Raw genomic sequence first — 24,605 nt, 5'->3', positions numbered from 1 at the left:
GATGAAAAGCATTTCAGTACTTCAATAATTGAATGATTTGTTGTTAACTACTTTTGATTTATTGACCCGGAAGTGACGAATAACAAAGTTTGTCAAATTACTTCAGAATTACTCTTTTACTGTTTTACTTGTTTCAGTCATTTGACTGTAGCCATGCTGGAGCACCGCCTTTTAGCCGAGCAAATCCACCCGAGGACTTATTCTTTGTAAGCCTAGTACTTATTCTATCGGTCTTTTTTGCTGAACTGCTAAGTTACGGGGCCGTAAACTCACTAGTATCGGTTGTCAAGCGATGTTGCGTGGACAAACACAGACACACAAACACACACACACACACACACACACACACACATATATATATATATGTATATATATATATATATATATATTATATACATATATATGACGGGCTTATTTCAGTTTCCGTCTACCAAATCCACTCACATGGTTTCAATTGGCCGGAGGCTATAGTAGGAGACACTTGTCCAAGATGCTACGCAGTGGGACTGAACCCGGAACTATGTGGTTGTTAAAGCAGCTGCTTACAACACAGCCACTCCTTATATTTTCTATAGTTAGAACAATTCAATGTCTCAAGGTTGTTGTCATATCTCATCATGGAATACATCTTACATTCGACCATAGTTGCTATTTATGCCTGTTAAGCTTCTACATGTGTTCCGAGAGACTGCACAAACAAAGCTGCTTATAGGTATATCAGTATGCAGAAGCATATTCTGATATAATGTATTGTGTTTAGTTAAACCACCTCTGGACTGGCAAACATTTCAACGTCCTATTGCATGTCACACAATGTATAATTATGAACGTACAATAGTCGTCTTCTTTACGAATTTGTTGATGACTGATGAGCGCAGCATCGGAAAGTCATATGCGGCCACAAATAATATTTGTTGGGTCAAGACATGAGACAAGTAAATCCTGAGGGAAGCAGTTGCTTTCTGAAGTCTTTTCATATTTCCTTGTCTAGGAATCAATAAAAGCTGAGTATGCTGCCCAAGGAAACAAACTCGTCTACTATTTTCAGATCTGTTACTTCAACTTATGCTTCCTTGCGTAGTTTGGAATATAACAAGTAAACTTGCTCAGACTAATGCCGAATATATATACGTTACAAGATACAAAAAATAATTCAAGAATATACACACACACGCACGCACACACACACATATACACAGATACATACACATGCACAGACACATACACAAACACCCAAAAACACACACGCACACACAAATACACACACACACACACAGAGGAATATACTCACATCCACGCACACATGACTTCACACATATATACACTTAATTGCATACACATATTTGACAAGCTTCTTTTAGTTTGCGACTACGAAATCCACTTACAAGCTTCACGGGTGGCCTGAAGTTATATTAGATGTCAGTCACAAAAGCAGCCGTGTAATGGGGCTGAGCCCAGAACCACGTTGTCCGTATGTCAGAAAGACATACCAAACCTCTCTGTTGCTCTCTCTCTCTGTCTCTCTATCTATCTATCTATTTACTTATCTGCCTGTCCGTCTGTATGTATGTCTGTCTGTCTATCTCTCTGTATATATATGTGTGTGTGTGCGTGTGTGCGTGAATGCCTGTGTATGCGTGTGTGTGAAAATGTGTGTTTGAATGTGTGTGTGTGAGTGTGTGTGTTTATATATTTATATATGGAATAAACAGATGGGATCCAATGATTCTAATTACAGAAAACACTTTGTCGCGCTCAAATGATTTCAGCTTATACCCGGAAACTTTTAACGTGGATGATAGATATTTATATATTAACAGACGATGATTATTCAAGTATAAATATATAGATATTTATATATTAAATGAAGGATGTATATTCAAGTAAATTTATAGATTTTTATATATTAACAGACGATCAATATTCAAGTATAAATATATAGATATTTATATATTAAATGAAGGATGTATATTCAAGTATAAATTTATAATTTTATATATATTAACAGACGATCAATATTCAAGTATAAATATATAGATATTTATATATTAAATGAAGGATGTATATTCAAGTATAAATTGATAGATATTCATATATTTACAGACGATGAATATTCAAGTATAAATATATAGATATTAACAGACGACGATTATACCAAGTACAAATATATTAATGTTTATATATTAACAGAGCAAATTTACGCAGAACAATTCTACCTTGATATTTCCTAGCGTCATGGTCTGAAATGACAGATTTTTATCTCTCTATCTTAAAGACCCAGGTTGGATCTATCTAATGTTTATTTCTTTCCAGTACTGGTTTATATTCTGATGAACTACATCAGCTAACATTATGAAATAATCCTATTCCGAATCTTTCTCCCTCCAAGTTAAATCTCTACCTAAAATTTTCTTTAAAATCCTAAAATCTACCTTCCCATCAAACCTTAAATATTACCTTATCTTCAATAAAACATCTATTAAAATCTCGTATTCGACCACACCTAATTTAGGATCCATAATTTGTTTATCCACAAAATTGTACGTATGTATATGTGTGTGTATACATATATATATATATTTATATATATATATATATTTAAAAATTAAGGGTAGAAATTGATATTAGTCAATTAAAACCAGTGGTCTAGCACATTAAAAAGAATCCGAAGATTTAATATTTATATATACCAATTAAGGACTGAAACGAAAAGGTGGACAGTCAACATGCTAGATATAGACGTCAAATCGCCATTTCACAAAGATTTTGTTCTCAAACAAAAATAAAATTCAGCACGACCTAAAGCAATGGATGAGACAAAAGAAAAATACTAAATGGAATAATTACCTACGTACTGCAGTTTCAGCTATTAATATCACAAGGATATCTGTAACTTCATCAGCGTAGTTGTTATGAGCATAATATGCTCATAACAGCATATTATGCTCATAACAAACTACGCTGATGAAGTTATATTAATATTATATATTATATATCATATATATATCCTATATATATATATATATATAGATATATAATATATATATATATATATATATATATTATATATATATATATATTACATAGATATATACATACATATATACATACATTTATGTATATATATGTGTGTATGTGTGTGTGTTGTGTGTGTGTATGTATATAAATATAAACAAAGGGTAACAATTTTTTAAAATAAAATTTTTACAATTGGTCAGAATGCTTATTAAAAGTCAGAGGACGTATATTTTTCTATATAATAGAGTATAGAAATTTATACACGGAGAAAATACCACCAATTCGACTTCTAATATGCTGAAAAGTGCAATCAAAAGCGAAACCACGAAAAGAAAGATTCTTATTTAAGGTACGTTGCGTGTAGTCGAGCAGGTTATGTAAATGAATAAAAATCTCAGTTACCCCAATACCTATGTGTTTCTGAATTAATGATCAAACAAAACAATTAATTAGTCAATCAATTCACTTATTCCGTGGTTCATCAGTAGAGTCGCTGGGAAATGTATAATTATAAAACTATAATTATGAAACACTTCATTAGGCGTTCTAGATTATCTGCTGATGTTGATATCTTCAACGATAAAGCCATACTTCATAGCTCTTCGTTACTTAAAGCAGGCTATAAAGAATAAAATTTCCGATATTAACGCTACTGACATAAATTCTTTCGCTACTCATCAGGACATGAAAACACGTCATATCGGTAATAACAATATAAATTTTAGTTCGGAAGTCAACACTAAATCGAAAGATGAAATTTTGCAGTGTAAGTTAGTTAACTGTTCTTTATATCCCACTACACGTAATACAAATAAGTCGAGGACTTCACAAGATAATTACCCTAGTAACAAGGTCTATCCTAGTAAAACTGTTTGGTTGATAATTCCATATAGTAATCAGATCAAATCCAACCGCTCTTACCATTTTCGTAAACCTATAGATAACAATTTTCCAAAATATCCAAGCTACCATTCCATTATTAATTCAAACCGAATCAGGATAGGGTTTTTAAACACAAAAAACCTTTCACAAATCATCACTTCACATAACAAAAGTTGTTAAACTCAAATCCTCCTAATGAAAATAATAACATTGATATTATTAACGATAATACTTTGAACAATACTTTGAACAATAACAGTAATATTAATATTTCTGATAGAAATTCGAATCGTATTCGTTTCTTTAGCAGTAATTCTAAGACTAGAATCTCTGTTTATGAATGAAAAATTACTTCCAGTTCTGAAGTCTTATTTTTACATAGGTAGTCAATCGTCTCAGTTGTCGAAAAGAATAAATAACCCTTAATATACATTTAGACATATCAATAAACGCAACAATACTGAGTATAGGACTTTAATTTGGTCTCTAAAGGAATATAACGAACAATTCGATCTGGAATGAAATATTCTATCTAGATCCTTCCCATATGACAAAGTAAATCTTTCTGCCCGCTCTGTAACGAAGAACAGTTTCTAGTCATTTTTTCGGAGAATACACTTGTAAACACGTTTATCGTTGTAAACTTTGGCAAAACATACCTTTAGTTCCTATAAGTAAATTCTGACGACCTATAAAATTCGAACTGTAACTATCATCTTACATTTCATTTTTCGCTACATATAACTATTTACAGCTACATATAACTATGTGGATGCGCGTGGCTAAGTGGTTAGGGTGTCAGCATCATGACTGTGATTTCGATTCCTAGACCGGGAGACGCGTTGTGTTCTTGAGCAAAACACTTCATTTCAGGTTGCTCCAGTCCACTCAGCTGGCAAAAATGAGTAAAACTGAGATGGACTGGCGTCACGTCCAGCTGAGTCACACATACGCCATAGAAACCGGGAAACCGGGCCCAAGAGCTTGGCTAGGCCTTAAAAGGGCGCATTATTTATTATTTTAAGTAAGGCAAAGCTATAAAATATGGCTTTATCGTTGAAGATATCAACATTAGCAATCTTGAAAGTGTAAGTGAAATATTTCTTGTTATAGCCCTTCAATGGTAACTGAAGGAGCTAACGTATTTTAACTTTGTTGATGGTTTATGATATGAGGAAGAAGAAAAATTACATAAGTTTAAGGTGATATCTAAAATGTTGGCTTTAGTGATGTTATCATCGAAAATAATAATGAAGCCCATATTTCGAAAAATTTAACCAACCTGTTTTTAATCCTTTGTAATGTTTGTTCAGAAACATTATGAAAGGGGCTTAGCTATGTGTCCGCCATTATCACCGATAAAAGCCAATATATACTTTGAGAATTTGGCTTTAGGATCGACACTACTAAAACCAACACTATGGCTTCGATATGTTGATGACACCTCTATACTCTGGCCCCACCAGGAAGATGTCCAAGTGCTGTTAGATCATGTGAACTCTTCAGGTTATCCATAAAATTTTAAGTGTTTTGTTGGTCAATGAGTGTGAAAATTGTTTGCCAGTCCTTTGTAATCCTCTCAGTGGCAGTAACTAATGCATCAGGTTCTTTGTATGTATGTATGCATGTTCATATGTATGTAAGTATGTATGTATATATGTATGTTATTGCTCAGAACTCTTGCCAATGGAGAAAGATCCGGTTTCTAACCTAGATCCAAGGCTCCTTCATGGAATGTATGTACGTATGAATGTATGTATGTATGTATGTATGTATGTATGTATGTATGTATGCATGTATGCATGTATGTATGTATGTATGTATGTATGTATGTATGTATGTATGTATGTATGTATGTATGTATGTACGTATATATATATTTGCAGATTTGTATGTTTTGTCTTATGTATATATTCTCAAGCATATATTTGCATATCTAGACATGCTCATATATATTTAAATGATAAACTTCTGGAAATTTTTGCAGATTTTAGAAGTTCTAGTGATGGATTGGGACAGTAGACTTCGAATTAGCTTTCTCCTTTCTGGTTTCGGGAAGCCTAACTTTCTCAAGACTGGTATTTAGGCAATGTGTTACATATCCCAGTGACTGTATACATAAGCGTGTGTACTTAAGTGCATATGCATATATAGGTATACGTGTATGGGGGTGTCAGCATGAATATGTGACTTTAGTTATATACATATGTATGGGGCATATCCGTGAGCGTGTAGATACGTTTGTATGGATACACACACATACGCACACACACACATATATTGGGTTGGCAAATAAGTTCAGCCGTGTTTGAAATTTTAATTTTTTTTAAGGTTTAATCAAATATCAACTAATTAATTAATAATGTATCCAACCTTGTTGTTTATAGCTTCTTCTCATCGCTCAACAAGATTTTTAATACCTCGTTGGTAGAAATCATCCGATTTCGACTCGAAGAATTTATCCAACGAAGCTCTCAGTTCTGCATCAGCATTGAACGAATCTCCGCGCATAGCATTTGAAAGAGATCGAAAGAGGTGGAAAAAACGTTGTGCCAATCAGGAGAGTACGGCGGGTGTGGCAACACCTCCCAGGCATGCGTTCGAATGGCTTCCTTGGTCATATTGGCGATATGAGGGCGGGCTTTGTCGTACAACAATAGAATTCCATGCTGCTGATTAGGTCTTTTCTCTTGAATAGCCATGTTGAGTTGTTCCATCAACTGAACATAGAGTTCCACATTGACTGTTTGGTTCCGTTCAAACAATCCGTAATGGATACTCCCTTCCCAGTCCCACCATACGCACAACATCATCTTACGCGGATGAAGATCTTGTTTCACGCGCGGTGTCGCTTGTTTACCGGAGCTAAGCCATTCCTTACGCTGCTTCATATGGATATACGGGCACCATTTTCCGTCGCCAGTAACGATTCGGTAAAGAAATCGTTGTTTCTGTCCATGAGTTGAGCGGTGACGATCAAGCAAACCAGCGGAGAATGTGGCTCGTTGATTTTTGTTGTGGTCAATTAAAGCATGCGGAACCCATGCTCCATACTTCTGAAATTTTCCCATCGAGTGAAGATGCTTCTCTAAAGCCGTGTGGGAACATTCCATTTTCTCTGCCAGTTCCCTTGTCGTTTGACGAGTTGGTTAAATCGCTCTTCATTGAACTCAACTGTACGGCCAGAACGAGGTACATCTTTCAGGTCAAAATTTCCATTTTTGAATTTGGCATGCCAATCACGAGCGGTTCTTTGAGCTATGGCACCCTCTCCATACACAGCACAAATGTCGAGAGCAGCTTTTGCGGCCTTAGAACCTTGATTAATAGCAAAAATAATGAGGTATCGAAAATACTCGTTTTTCTTAGCTTGATATTCCGTTTTAATGATCTGAAAATTAAAAAAATTAACTAGAAATAATGTGTGTGTGTGTGTGTGTGTGTGTGTGTGTGTGTGTGTGTTGTGTGTGTGTGTTCGCGCGCGTGTGCGTACAATTTTTGTTAAATCGAGTATTTTGTCCTATGTCTCAAAGTTGGCACTTTATCAGGCAGAGATCTAAAAATAAAAGCCAGATTGAAATACGCACTGAGCTCAGAATGATCAACGGGATTTTTTCAGGGGATACGTCATCATGGGGACAATCGAAAGAAGTTAAATGGTTAGCCGTAAGATGTGCAGATTTCTTTAAAAGTTATTGTGCAAAATGTGGGGTTCACCACAACAAAACACACACATAGAAGTGTCTCTGTTGTTACTTGATCTACTACAATAGCAGCCAAATCTCTGTTAAACAAATCAAAATACAGATTTACACTATTTCAGGTAGAAGAAAAGAAGTAAAATATGCGATGGGTGTGCTACATCGGATGAATTCTGGACTAAACAAAGACACTTCACATTAAACGATTATCTACAAAAATAATTCTAACAAACTTGACGGGTATATCTTCGGGAGTATTCCTTCGTAAAAATCCATGTATTTTAAGAGTGTTCAGGTAGAGTGGTTACTCTTCGGTGAAAGCCTCAACATTGTGCGAGCCGACCTGGTTATCGAGGTAATCATTGGAGTAAAAAAGAGTTCTTGTTCAAAAATTATACTTTATTTATTAGACGAAAGTTTACTAAATATTGTGATACCTCATACGTCAATTTCGGCAACTCAGTTTTCGAATCCATAAGGAAACAACGCACACATACACACACAGACACACACACACACACACACACACACACACACGAACACACACACGCACCACACACAAATCTCTTTTAATATATGAGACACACACACACACATTTATACATATATATGTATATATATATATATGTGTGTGTGTGTGTGTGTGTGTGTGTGTGAGTGTGTGTATATGTATATATGTGTACATATATGTATGTATGAGCGTGTGTACGGAAACATGTATATATATATATATATGTATGAATGTATCTGTGTATGTATTTATTTACGTATATATGTGTATGCATGTTTGTAGTATGTGTGTGTGTATGTATGTATGTATGTACGTATGTATGTGCGTATATCCGTGTTGTATGGATGGGCTGATACATCTATACGATCGTGTGGGTGTCTTTTTGTGCGTGTGCGTGTGTTTGTGTGTAGATTTATTTGTACGTGTATGTGAGGTCTTGTATGTATCGATGTAAATACATGCATACACAAACACACACATAGAGACACATACACATTTGGATCGAAGACACGCGTGGACACACACACACGTACCCAAACACATGCTCACTCACGTACACAGACACAATCACACGCTCACGCACTCATACTCAGACGATTACTCTTATATTTGCACAGATATACACAGACCGCTCCACAACAAGTATGTGTGTGTGTACCTGTGTGTTTGTGTACATTTCTGTATGTATGATCGTCTTTTACTATTACTACTTGTACCTCTCTCCCAGTGCCGAAACATTGTAACATCATAAATTTTACCTCGCAACACAACATACATCTTTAACTTCCTCATCCGGACGATTGTCTAGTTATTTACGTATTAGAACTTTTCACTTTAAGTTGTCACCGTCTAATGTCGCTGCGTGGTTAATTATATAGTGTTCCCTTTGATGAACATTGTCAAAAATGGCCTTGACAGTACCAGTTGTCACACACCTAGAATTCTTCTCCTTCCTTCTTCTTCTTCTTCTTCTTCTTCTTCTTCTTCTTCTTCTTCTTCTTCTTCTTCTACATCATCATCATCATCATCATCATCATCATCATCTTCTTCTTCTTTCTTCTTCTTCTTCATTCATCATCTTATTCTTCTTCCTCTTTTTTTCTCTTCTTCTTCTTCTTCTTCTTCTCCTTTTCTTCTTCTATTCTTTCTCTTCCTTCTTCCGATTCTTCTCCTTCCCCTTGTTCGTTTTCCTCCCTCTCCTTCACTTCTCCCTTTTATTTTGACATGTATCCACCCTCTTCATTCGCCCCTCACATAATTTCTTCCCCACAGATCCATCCCGCATACACAGTTTTAATTTTCTGACTTTCATGTCCTCCGGATACTTACATGACAATGACGTCTGTAATAACACAACTTTGATGCAGGTCTTTCTAGCGCCTCTCCAATGCCAAAAACCACATATATTACGTAACTTTTCATTTATAATTTTTGCGTAAACTAGCGTTGCAAATGGAGACGGTACGGGAAAATGTGTAACTAATAATTACAGATGTGTTAAAGAATTTTCTTTATCTTCTTTAATTTCATTGTATCATTTTCTCTTTGCCAAACCATGTGACGTGAAACGTAGATTTTGGTCATCAGATATATTCCGGCCTTTGCTTGGCTTGAATCCCGAGTGTTGATAACCCAGTATATGGGTAGAGTATTCCGGTTCTCTAGAAATACACCAACTTCAAACCCAACTGACTTTAAAATACATACATGAACACACACACACATATACATAATACATACATATATATAAATATATATATGTGTGTGTGTGCTTGTGTGTTTATGTATATATATACATATATATGTATGCATATATATGTATATATAAGTTCAGCAAAATTTAGATTCAGATGTGTATGGTACTTAAGTTAAAGGCGCCAGAATTTGGTATGGTATTATCCATATAAATCAAATGGGACGATTATAATCAAAATAAGCAACAAGGATATCCAAGGTCGTGTAGTACAATCGTTTCATGCTACTTCATTTTATTAAACAATGTTAGTATTACATCAGTTCTAAAATGTAAAGCAATCTTCAGCCACATATAGACATTTTTTAATTAAATGCACAATGTACATTTGTATACTTATTTCATTTGCCAACATTACAAAGAGGGTAGATATATAGACAGAGAGGTTAATCTTATCATTAAGAACATGGTAGTAGAAGGTCCTTCTCCATCTGTAGATTTTTTATCACTGAGTTCACGTTGTTATTTAGATTTATCAATGGGGGAGGGGGTTTCTTCGTTTCGTTCAATGGAAACAAACAAGAATTTTTTCTATTTATAGAGGAACGGGTAGTACATATGTCAGAGCCATAAATCATTCCCATTATGAAGAATTTAACATATTTGAATGTATTTTGGTTAAAGTTAGTAGGCTAAAGTTAGTGGAGTAAGGAGAGTAGAGGCTACTAATGCTCTAGGTGTTTCTAATGTCGTTTACCATTTAACAGCCATAATTCAGTTTGCGAATTTTAAATAAATATCCTTCAGGTAGTTTTTTTCCTAAGGATTCTAATAAATTTTAGTATCTTATATAGGAATAGAAAATATAGAAATCATTTTATATCTCTATAAATATATATATATCAATTTCTATTAACATAGATACAAATTTCTAAAATATCAGTTATTACCGTATTGGTCCGAATTTCGGGGTTAATTCATAAGAATGTTCCCCTCCTCAGCGATAAATACGTTAGACATAAATGAAATACTTACTCATACCCATGGAAAAAGCAAGCAGTAAGTCCTGAGCAGACCTAAGTACCCCAAATGTATCCAAAATAGAAAATCTTCGGCACATCTCGAGAAACGTGTGATTCGAACTAGAAACTTTCACAGAGTGAGAGAATTGTATTGGGACAAATATGGTAATAACGGCCTTTTTAGAAATTTCTATCGGCTTGTTTCGAGACGCATAAATTACAATGGTCATTGACAATTTTGTCTTTTTTTCGGCATATTTGGCATTACAATTTATCTTTTGCCCTTATTTTATAAGTAATTTATCAATTTAACCTTTAAAGGTATTTTTTGATATGCTGGCCATTGATAAAAATTTTTTTTAGAAAAAATTTTATCCTATATTAGTTGTAAATTTAAGTGTTCACTTCCGGATTCTCTCACTCTGTGAAAGTTTCTAGTTCGAATCACACGTTTCTCGACATGTGCCGAAGATTCTCTATTTTGGATATATTTGGGGTACTTAGGTCTGCTCAGGACTTACTGCTTGCTTTTTCCATGGGTATGAGTAAGTATTTGATTTATGTCTAACGCATTTATCGCTGAGGAGGGGAAAATTCTTATGAATTAACCCCAAAATTGGGACCAATAAGGTAATAACGGATTTTTTAGAAATTTCTATCGGCTTGTTTCGAGACGCATAAATTACAATGGTTATTGACAATTTTGTCTTTTTTTCGGCATATTTGGCATTAGAACTTTACTTTTGCCCTTATTTTAGAAGTTATTAATAAATTTAACCTTTAAGTTATTTTTTGATATGCTGGCCATTGATAAAATTTTTCGAAAAAATTTTATCCTACATTAGTTGTATATATATATATATATATATATATATATATATAATATATATATATACATACATACATAACATATACATACGGACATACCTACGTAAACGAATGGTCGATTTTAGTTTCTGTCTACCAAATACCCTGATAAGAATTTCTCGACCCGGAGCTAGAAAAAAAGACACTTGCCCAGGTTGCAATCGCACAGTGGGATTGAACCTGGAACCAAGTTGTTGGCAGGCAATTTTTTTATTATACACATACACACACACACACACACACACACACACACACACATATATATATATATATATATATATATATATATATATATATATATATATATATACATATATATATATATATATATATATATATATATATGTATATATATATATATATATATATATATGTATATATATATATACATATATGTATGTATATATATATATATATATATATATATATATATATATATATATATATATATATATATATATTTACATTCTATACATTTTGTGTAAAATATCCTAAATGATAAATTTTGGAATTTAATATTAATTAACCTCAATAAAACGTTCATTTCTGTATGATGTTGATTTGTTCCTCAACAAAAACATGTTTGAAACCGCTGTAGTGAACTTCAGCCTAATTGTGTTTTTATTACACAGACGCACACACACAGATATGCACACACAGACACACTCACTCAGACACACACACACACACACACACAACACACGCACAGTGTGTTCAGGTTACATTTGAGAGTTTGTGCAATAGGAAACGAAAACAATATCCCATCCAAACATAAAACATTTAAAAAATATAAATCTATCAACTAGATTAGGGCTGTGATATAATAGTTTACTCAAAGTAGCTGTCATCAACTTCCACTACGGCTTCAAGAAGCTTTGAAAAGTGGCGCATGCGTTCTTCAGTAAGTCCCGGGAAAACATTCGAACGCTTTGATCTTGGCCACCAACTGGGCCTTGAAGAACTGAACAGTCATAGAATCTAGGGAAGACGGAGAGAGAAGATAATTGATATCTACACCAGCTGGTATCAAAAAGTGTGCGTAAATAACAAGCTAAGTTGAGTGTGGCACAGGAAGGCATGGATGCGCATGATAGCCAACTATTGTGGGCGATCATATACAAAATGACTTCCACCTTCCCTGCTCTGACCCTGCAAAGCATTCTGGATATAACATCTAGAAAGAGAGTTGCGCCGGCCACTTGGTTGGGACTTGTTGCAGTAGAGCAGACCAGAGCCATAATTGGCTGTACTCAAAGAGACAATAGGTCAATAACTTTAAATACTAAGCCATGCATATTCATTTATTTACAATATATAAATATATATTGAGTTCTCATTCCTAAGGTATTTTTCGATATTATTATTATTATTATTATTATTATTAGTAGTAGTAGTAGTAGTAGTAGTAGTAGTAGTAGTAGTAGTAGTAGTAGTAGGCGCGGGATGTTAGCTTAAAGCTGAAGATCAGTAAAAAAGAGATTACCTACATTGAACTATTGAGAAATCTGAAGTTACTCTATCCAGATTATAAGTTCAGGTTTATACCTGTAATTATTGGGACCCTGAGATATGTAACACATTGCCTAAATACCAGTCTTGAGAAAGTTAGGCTTCTCAAAACCAGAAAGGAGAAAGATAATTCGAAGAATACTGTCCCAATCCATCACTAGAACTTTTAAAATCTGCAAAAATTTCCAGAAGTTTGTCATTTAAATATATATATGAGCATGTCTAGATATGCAACTATATGCTTGAGAATATGTACATAAGACAAAACATACAAATCTGCACATATATATACATGCATACATACATACATACATACATAAATACATACATACATACATACATACATACATACATACATACATACATACATACATACATACTACATACATGCATGCATGCATGCATCCATACATACATCCATCCATCCATACATACATACATACATACATACATACATACAAAAATACCCTGTGTTTGATGTTGAAATTCCAATGAAGGAACCTTGGATCTAGGTTAGAAACCGGATCTTTCTCTATTGGCAAGAGTTCTGAGCAATAACATACATATATACATACATGCTTACATTCATGTGTACATGCATACATACATACCTGATGCATTAGTTACCGCCACTGAGAGGATTACAAAGGACTGGCGAACAATTTTCACACTCATTGACCAACAAAACACTTAACTTCTTTATGGATAACCTGAAGATTTATACTAAGATTTATAAAATGCCAAAGAGAAAACTAAATTGTTGAAGCTATCATTTTCAACTCACAGAGAAATGCAATTTGACTAAAAACAAATGTTCGTATTTGATGGTTTCACGTAGAAAATCAGTCCCCAAGAAACACATACTTTATGCATCAATGGTCTCACTATGTCTTCTTTACCACATCAAGAATGGTACAAATACCTAGGCTTTGATGAAAACACATCATACACAGATGTTGTATGTATAAAGATAGAGTGGTCCGAGATTAGTATAATAAACTTCGAAATATATGGCAGAATTCTCCTCATACACATCAATATCCCACAATCCACTTGCAGTACCAGTGAAGAAGTTGACAGGTTTGTAGTGAAAATCCGCGCCTTTGACATTAAAATCCCAACATCAAATGGAAACTTCCACAGAGGCAAAGATATCGGCTGCCTCTATCCATGAAGAATTGAAGTGGGAAGATGCTTGAGATAGATGTAGACAGTTTGCAATGTAGAGTCTATCTCATACAACGCTTGCATAAAGTTAGTACTGAATGCATAAACTTAGTACTGAATAACAAAGAGAACAATATCCTGTATGTCGGTAGTGAGATCCTCAAGAAGCACTCTCTTCTTGTCGACTTCCCATTCAACCCCTAAACAGCTGCACTCAGATGTCTGAAAGAAAACCTTAACGTGAATTGCTCCGCATACCCCACCGAAGACTATGCATCGTACCTTTCTCGAAAACTTGAAAGCACACTAATATTGACATAAATTGCAGCCATCCTTGGATTCTTCGAAGCTACATCACATCAGACTTCGAACAAGATTACTACAAAATTTACAGCAAAAAAAAGAGAGCGTGACGCCTTAGAGCTGAAAATATTGAGCATGTCACATTTCTGTTGAAAACATCACCCACTTGGTAAGCAGCTGCCCAAATATGTCTTCGAAGTACCAGCTCTCTATGCGACACAACATAGTCGATACAACAATATACAATGCTATCAGAAGAATAAGACTATTATGGAATAAATTTAGAGAACCTCCTCCTATTGAATAAACATCAACGCAAGGAATATTAATGGAACATTTCCATCAAAATGACCAAATGTAAACATAAAAGACCGGATATTGGTATTTAGGACAGACAAGAAAATGTATATATCCAAGGGCGTCGAGCTGGCAGAAACGTTACCAACGCCCGGAGAAATGCTTACAGGTATATCGTCTGCCGTTACGTTCTGAGTTCAAATTCCGCCGAGATCGACTTTGCTTTCATACTTTCGGGGTCGTTTAAATAAATTACAGACTGGGGTCGATATAATCGACATAATCCGCTTGTCTGTCCTTGTTTGTCCTCTCTATGTTTAGCCCCTTGTGGGCAGTAAAGAAATAAGAAAAATTACATATACTCATAGAAGTCAGCTGCCCTGTAGATGTGAACAAGTTTTGAAACTTAAAGAGAAAGACAACTGTTTCGAAACCCTCAGCTTTTATATCCAAACTACAAATTCAGATTTATCGAAGTAATAAGTTGGCGCCGTTGGTTTTGTGAATAACCGCCTAAATGACAATGTGGAAATGCAAGGGTATACTGACATAGATACATACACATACATTCATACACACAAACTCTAAAAGCGTCTAGTCACGTATTTGGTTATTTCGCACATTACAAATATAATCTGTAAGTGAACTGTAAAATTCTAGCAAGCCATATAAATGAGTTTGTCTTGGTAATGAGTTGTTTAAGGAAAACCTTTCTTAAGGGAATGGGTATATTCTTAAGAGATATGTTTATATCAAATAATTTCAAATGTGGTAACTATTTTATTTGCAGATTATATGGAAACCTGGAGTGTATATAAATGTATGTGTTTTTTCTCAATGTGTACAAATAACACGGAAAAAAATAAAGTTACCAGTGTAGCAAAATTTCACATAAGTGCCAAGGATATTACACGGTAATCACATTCGGTTAAAATGGCTTGTTGATGTGTTTCGTTTCTCTTTTTTTTCCTGACGAGATGATTGCATTGTTTTACATCATTTTTATTCCCTCCGGAATAATATCAATGCTTTCGTCGAAATATATGTTGGAAGTATAAAGATTTGAATAACACCTGCGTTTGACTCCATTTCTAATTTACTATATATCATATATATCTATATATATATATATATATATATATATATATATATATATATATATATATATATATATATATATATATATATGCGAAACATAAGAGTTGTTTTAGAAATTAGCATAAAATCAACAATACTAGTTTGAACAAATTTATATCTATGTTAAATGATAATGGGAAAAATTATAAGATTAAATATGAAGTTGTAAGACATGCCAGAGCTTAACAAATTTCAGATAGTAAATGTCAATTATGTAGGGAAGAAATTTTTGAGATAATAAAATCCAAACATAGGTTGATTAGCTCTAGCTAAAAGAGATATTTAGCTTGATGTCATTATTCGAATTATAATTTTAGAAAATTTAATAAATAAATAAACAATAGATATCAAAACTGAACATTAAAAATGGGATGTTCGGAGAGTGCTATATCCGGTTTTGTGGTATCTGTGTATGTGTGCAGAAACTCAATGTCTTTCTTGTAGTCCAGTGACATCGAAACTAGGTTCCTCTTCTACCCCGCACCTCTGACATTACAGTTTTGTTTATCAATAGTTGTTCATCATATCGCAAGAGCCCCTTCTTTCCAGCTGCTTTTTCTGCTGTGACGATGTTATAACATTCAAAATGGTCTTGAAGAAACGGGTTTAAACATGTTGCATATATTTTATACATTAAGTTGTGGCATGATACTGGTCGGTACTTTTTCATATATGGGTGGTTCTGTTTTGGGTCTTCAGTTTTGTCTTTCTCAGATCTAACCAGTGTGGTATGCTGCTATACTCAAGGAGAGCCTGCTGGTATAGGTTTATAAGGTATGATTGATAGAGGGCTATCTTCTTGTACCAGTATCCAAAAGTCAAGTCTCTTCCAGGTGCTCTTGCATCCTGAAGTTTCTGGCTTACAGTCACAATAGTATCACTATCAATGCTGTATGTCTTGGGTGTAATGCAGGGAAAATAACTTCTTCGAATTTCTTCCAGTCACAGAGCGTTTCTGTTGAACTCCATCTATTCACTCCAGATTTTTCTCCAGATGGAGTTTCTGACTTCTGGTGAAGAAGCTTCTATTTGTTTACTGCTTATTCTCTGATGCTTGTGTACTTTGCTACATGGTTCCGGTTAAATATTTGGTTTATTGTTTCTCTTCCGATAATACTCCTCTGATGTGGGAGATCCTCACTTACAGCGTTTAACTCCTGTTAGAGTTTGCAATTTCTGTTTTTTGCTCTCGCCAAACATCACTTTCATCTTCTTCACATTTTGTTAGTGAGACATATAGTGACTGGCTCGTTTGCAAGCAGTAAGCAACTTCACATATCTGAAGGGCTACAGAAATTCAGCTCTCTTTTCTTCTGTTCTATATTTGAGAGATGAGGAAATATGTACATTCTTTACATTATTTACATTTGACGGATATTTGCCCTCATCTTGTTTGTTGTTAGCACAACGTTTCGGCTATATACCCTCCAGCCTTCATTAGGTATCTTGGCGAAATTTCGGAACTGGATTCTTATTCCTTAGGTATTTTTCGATATTATTATTTATATTATTATTATTATTCAGGTCACTGCCTGGAATCGAACTCGGAATCTTGGGTTAGTAGACCGCGTTCTTAACCAATACGTCATATGCCCGTAGTGAATTTTGGGGCTTATAAATCTAATATTTTCCTATCCTTCCTTAATACCTGCTTCCATATTCATATTGGCACTCAGTCTGCTTAGGAGGTTGTTGTATCTTAGCATGTGTGCTGCTTCTTTTAGTTTTTGTATTTTTCAATGGTGTTCTCTGTCTATTATTTTAACTTTAGCCCACGGGGAGAGGTAGTCTCCATGTTTCCATATATAATCAACTATATTCGATTGATCAATATCTCCTCATGTCTCAGCTTTGCGATGTTCCTCTCCCCTTATTTTGAGGGGGTAGCATGTTTCGCCTTTGTAAAACCTACCACAGCTGCATGGCGTGGAGTACACGCAGTTTTTGGTCATATTCTCTTCTATAGGTGGTTTTACGCGAAGGAGATATTTGCAAAGTGTTGTATTGCTCTTGGAGACTGTCATATGGGCTGCGTATTTTTTGTATCTTTCCGGAGAGGCTTTCCATATAGGGTAGACAGACTGTGGATAGTTTATTGGTTTCATCAACCCTGTTCTTTATAAATGGGGTGGATAGTATGTTTTGTGGGTAGTTGGAGCTTAATAGATTGTTAATGAGTTTGATCATTTCATCGTGGTGTGTATCACGATCGCTACATATATTCTTTGCTCAATGTTTTAGGCACTGAGCAATCCCTCCCTTTACACTGTATTGATGGTGGGGATTGAAGTTGAGGTGTCGTCCAGTGAAGGTCGACTTGCGGTATACGGATGTCCTGAATCCATACTTGGTGCGTGTTATTAATACGTCCAGGAATGCTAGATGATTGTCTTTTTCCTTTTGTGAACTATATGGATGGCTATATTCAGTTCACATGATCTAACAGCACTTGGACATCTTCCTGGTGGGGCCAGAGTATAGAGGTGTCATCAACATATCGCAGCCATAGTGTTGGTTTTAGTAGTGTTGATCCTAAAGCCAAATTCTCAAAGTATATATTGGCTTTTATCGGTGATAATGGCGGACACATAGCTAAGCCCCTTTCATAATGTTTCTGAACAAACATTACATAGGATTAAAAACAGGTTGGTTAATTTTTTCGAAATATGGGCTTCATTATTATTTTCGATGATAACATCACTAAAGCCAACATTTTAGATATCACCTTTAATTTATGTAATTTTTCTTCTTCCCCATATCATAAACCATCAACAAAGTTAAAATACGTTAGCTCCTTCAGTTACCATTCAAGGGCTATAACAAGAAATATTTCACTTACACTTTCAAGATTGCTAATGTTGATATCTTCAACGATAAAGCCATATTTTATAGCTTTGCCTTACTTAAAATAATAAATAAATGCGCCCTTTTAAAGTCTAGCCAAGCTCTTGGGCCCGGTTTCCCGGTTTCTATGGCGTATGTGTGACTCAGCTGGACGTGACGCCAGTCCATCTCAGTGTTATTCATTTTTGCCAGCTGAGTGGACTGGAGCAACCTGAAATGAAGTGTTTTGCTCAAGAACACAACGTGTCTCCCGGTCCAGGAATCGAAATCACAGTCAAAATGCTGAAACCCTAACCACTTAACCACGCGCATCCACATAGTTATATGTAGCTGTAAATAGTTGTATGTAGGGAAAATGAAATGTAAGATGACAGTTACAGTTCGAATTTTATAGGTCGTCAGAATTTACTTATAGGAACTAAAAGGTATGTTTTGCCAAAGTTTACAACGATAAACGTGTTTACAAGTGTATTCTCCGAAAAAAGGACTAGAAACTGTTCTTCGTTACAGAGCGGGCAGAAAGATTTACTTTGTCATATGGGAAGGATCTAGATAGAATATTTCATTCCAGATCGAATTGTTCGTTATATTCCTTTAGAGACCAAATTAAAGTCCTATACTCAGTATTGTTGCGTTTATTGATATGTCTAAATGTAGATTAATGGTTATTTATTCTTTTCGACAACTGAGACGATTTTGTACATATTTACAAATAAGACTTCAGAACTGGAAGTAATTTTTCATTCATAAACAGAGATTCTAGTCTTAGAATTACTGCTAAAGAAACGAATACGATTCGAATTTCTATCAGAAATATTAATATTACTGTTATTATTGTTCAAAGTATTGTTCAAAGTATTATCGTTAATAATATCAATGTTATTACTTTCGTTAAGAGGATTTGAGTTTAACAACTTTTGTTTAAGAGAGATGATTTGTGAAAGGTTTTTTGTGTTTAAAAACCCTATCCTGATTCGGTTTGAATTAATAATGGAATGGTAGCTTGGATATTTGGGAAAATTGTTATCTATAGGTTCTCGAAACTGGTAAAAGCGGTTGGATTTGATCTGATTACCATATGGAATTATCAACCAAACAGTTTTACTAGGATAGACATTGTTGTTAGGGTAATTATCTTGAGAAGTCCTAGACTTATTTTTATTACGTGTAGGAGGGATATAAAGAACAGTTAACTAACTTACACTGCAAAATTTCATCTTTCGATTTAGTGTTGTTTTTCGAACTAAAATTTATAATGTTATTACCGTTATGACGTGTTTTCATGTCCTGATGAGTAGCGAAAGAATTTATGTCAGTAGCGTTAATATCGGAAATTTTATTCTTTATAGCCTGCTTTAAGTAACGAAGAGCTATGAAATATGGCTTTATCGTTGAAGATATCAACATCAGCAGATAATCTAGAACGCCTAAGTGAAGTGTTTCATAATTATAGTTTTATAATTATACATTTCCCAGCGACTCTACTGGTGAACCACGGATGGTTAATAAATGAATTTATTGACTAATTAATTATTTTGTTTGGTCATTAATTCAGAAACTCATAGGTAGAGGGGTAACTGAGATTTTTATTCATTTACATATCCTGCTCGACTACACGCAACGTGGTTTCGCTTTTGACTGCACTTTTCAGCATATTAGAAGTCGACATGGTGGTATTCTCTCCGTGTATAAATTTCTATACTCTATTATATAGAAACTAGCAGTATCGCCCGGCGTTGCTCGGGTTTGTAAGGGAAATAACTATAAAGCATTTTTAGAGAGTTATAGCCAAAAAATAGCAAGAAATGCATTAAAAATGGAAAAAAAATTATGCTAAATTTTTTTTTAAATCGTTGAGTCATCGTAGACATTTTTAGAGAGTTACTTCCCTTTATTTAAAAAATATGCTTTAAAATGGAAAAATATTATTGTAAATTATTTTTAAAATGGTAGACTCATCGTAGACGCGCGCTAATACCCAGAAGGGCTCGATATGAATCATGACTATAAGATACCCGGTTTTGGTTAAACTGCACCGCAAAATGTGGGAGTAGTTAGGAATCTAATTCGTAGGAGACAGACACTCACACAACTTCACTTTTATATATATAGATATATATTTCCTCTGACATTTAATAAGCATTCTGACCAATTGTAAAAATTTTATTTTTAAAAATTGTTACCCTTTGTTTATATTTATATATACACACACACAACACACACACATATATATACATAAATGTATGTATATATGTATGTATGTATCTATGTATACGTGTATATATATATATATATATATATATATATATATATATATATATATATATATATATATATATATATATATTGTTATATTTCGGAATGGTCATTTTGCCAGTCTAGCCAATAAAAACACACGCACTATATTTGGTGTTACTTTGCTTCAGTGTTACTTATTTTTTTACATTATTCTTAATCTTATTTCGGCCAGAGTTCTTTCCTCACACTCCTGTGACCGCATCAGTGGTCTTTTGTTTTCTTCTCACTTATTTGTGTCTCTCCTTACTAACCGTCAGCCATTTTGTATTTCTATTGTATGTCTTCATTTGCGCATGCTTATATCTCTATGTGCGTTTATGTTTATTTAGTGTGTGTATGTGGGGAATGCCTGTAATATTTGTATATTCTGTTTATATGTGTTCATGTAATTTGTAATTTTATACGTTCATGTAATTTGTATTTTGTATTTTGTATTTTTTGTTTTGTATTTTTTTTTTTGGTTTTTGTTTTTGTTGTTTTTGTTTATTCTTATTTTGTTCATGTGTTTACATCCACCCATTATTATCATTACATATGCTTGTTTGTATGTATGTATGTATGTATAACAACAATACTAGTAGTAATAATAATAAATTGAATCGAAAATATATATATATATATATATATATATATTATACAAATTAGAGACAAAACCACAATTATGCAAATCAAAAAAAGAAAGACTTAATCCAATACATAAATTAAGTTATATAATTTAGAAATTTAACAATTATTAATATCCACTACGATCGTTTCATGTCTTCTTTTCATCACATCTTTGAATAGTAGACATTCTTCAGGTGGTTTCAAATCTAAAATATAATCAATATTTTTAAGATATAGATAATCTATGTAATCTGAAAAAAATAATTTACTTATAATAAACTCTATTAATAAATATGATTATATCAAAATCAACTATAATGTTAAATATTAACTTTAATTTATAAGGTAGAAAATCCATATTCTAATATCCATTTTAGTCTATATCTACTTATATAGATATTTGAAATGACTAATATATATAAAATATCAATGAAAAAATATATAAATATTATAATCAAAATCTAAAATCTCTATAAACTATAGTATATAATGAAGACGTAATATATTTAATTTCTCATTTAAAGATGAAATAGCTAATTTCAAAATACAAAAATAAAAATATATATACATGCTCACGCTCATATACATGTGTATGCATATAAACACACATAAACACGCACACAAACACACACACACACACATACATCCATACATACACACACACAGACATATCCCACAATGCAGCCCCACACTTCCACACTCCACCCATGCACACCCGATTTATATCAATGTACAACATTTAAAGAATTATTAAAGTTATTAATTTTATTTTTATTATTATTATTTTTTTATTTTTTTATTTTTATTCTTGTTTTTATTCTTATTTTTATTTATTTTATTTTTATTTTTATAATTTCTAAAATTTTTACCACTATTATTAACAAAATTATTATAATTATTATTAATATTTTTATCTCTAAAATTATTAGTTATATCTTTATCATTAATTTATTATAAAATTTAATATTACTATTATAACCTGCCTCTCTAAGGGCCTCATTATAATAAGGAGCATGTTTATTAAAAATCTCTATATCATAAGAAAGTAATGATATACGTTTACTTATATTATTAATCAACGATTTTTTAATTGAAGGTGGGTGATTACTATTAACATTTATATATCTAAGGTTCTCATTAATTTTATGATATGGTTGTGTTTTACCTGTAATTAGATTAAAATTAACATCTAAATAATTAACATTAGAATTCTCATTATATATAGTAATACTTAAACCATATCTTTTAAAGAAAATATAAAGTTTTTTCTTATATACTTCTAGGTTCCTATTAGTGCAATTCTTTGTAATTAGTAGAAGGTCATCCCTATATAAACCACCCTCTATCTTTAAATTTTCTAATTGGAGTTCAGATAAAAGGTAAATACCTACTAAATCAGTAGCTTGTGCAGAATCAGGTGCTCCCATAGGTATATCAAAAAAATCCCTAGTATCTTTCCTAGCCCATAATTTATTTTTATATTTAATGAGCGATTTCCTAGCCATTTTAATTACATTAACTTCTTCAAATGTCATTCCCACTTTATTCATTGCAAAAATAAGGGCCTTATTAAACACAATTTCATTAATAGAAGAATAGTAATTATCTATATCTATTTGAATAAATTTATAACGATTTTTATCTTTAATATTATTAAACCATTTCAAAGTACTATTATTACGAAACCATAATTTTAAGTAATTAAGTTTATTTAATTTATTAATATATTTATCTAAAATAAGTTTACTTAATTTACCTAGGTCAGAATTACATGGACAAATTAATCCAACTTTAGGGTCTGAATAAAAATTATCTTTATTGTCCTTCAGAGTAATTCTGGGGTGCATAGGTACATAAGGTTCAGTTTTATTATCCAATTCATAGTTTATCATTACTAATTTAGAGGCCTTATTAATATTATAAAGTTTACTATCTGGAACAATTTTATATTTTTTAATTATTTCTTTCTCTAAAAGTTTATCATATAATTTAACATCCAATTTATATAAATTCCTACTTTTATCAGATTGTACTATAATACCATCCATATTTCTCATATCTTTAATTTTAATTGCTCAATTTCTTAAATATTCATTATTTCTATTTGGGTATTTATGAAATTTAATATTTTTCACAACCTTCCAAATATTATCTTCTAGTATTTGTAATTCTTTATTAAATAGAGGGTCCTTTTTCGATTTAAAATTAGAGGTAAAATTATCATTCATACTATCATTAAGATTAGATATATAATAGTTATAATAGTAAGCTTTCCATTTAATTCTAGAAACAAAATCCTTAATATTATTAATAAGTTTCAAAGTAAATTCCTTTCTAGAGGGTATTGGAATATCCTTCTATGATGAATTCCAAAATAGCGGTTCTATCTTACCTGTAAATTCCATAATTTACGAAGTTGAGGTATTACACTCAATATACGCAATTTATCAATATATTAATTAATAATAAATATTAGGGAATAAATCCAAACTTACAGGGGAAAATCAGATTTAGGATTGAATCCAATTTATAGTAAAATATTATATTATACAAATTAGAGACAAAACCACTATTATGCAAATCAAAAAAAGAAAGACTTAATCCAATACATAAATTAATTTATATAATTTAGAAATTTAACAATTATTAATATCCACTACGATCGTTTCATGTCTTCTTTTCATCACATCTTTGAGTAGTAGACATTCTTCAGGTGGTTTCAAATCTAAAATATAATCAATATTTTTAAG

At 32.8% G+C, this 24,605-nt stretch overlaps 1 protein-coding gene across 1 annotated transcript in view; it reads right to left on the bottom strand.

Annotated features, from left to right (window-relative positions):
* Positions 1-24,605, bottom strand: part of LOC115210981 (kielin/chordin-like protein) — a 185,468-nt gene that overhangs the window by 24,896 nt on the left and 135,967 nt on the right. The window lies entirely within an intron of this gene.

The sequence above is a fragment of the Octopus sinensis genome, linkage group LG4, assembly GCF_006345805.1.
Source record: "Octopus sinensis linkage group LG4, ASM634580v1, whole genome shotgun sequence".
Classification (NCBI taxonomy): Eukaryota; Metazoa; Mollusca; class Cephalopoda; order Octopoda; family Octopodidae; genus Octopus; species Octopus sinensis.
This window is presented reverse-complemented; position numbering and strand designations above follow the sequence as displayed.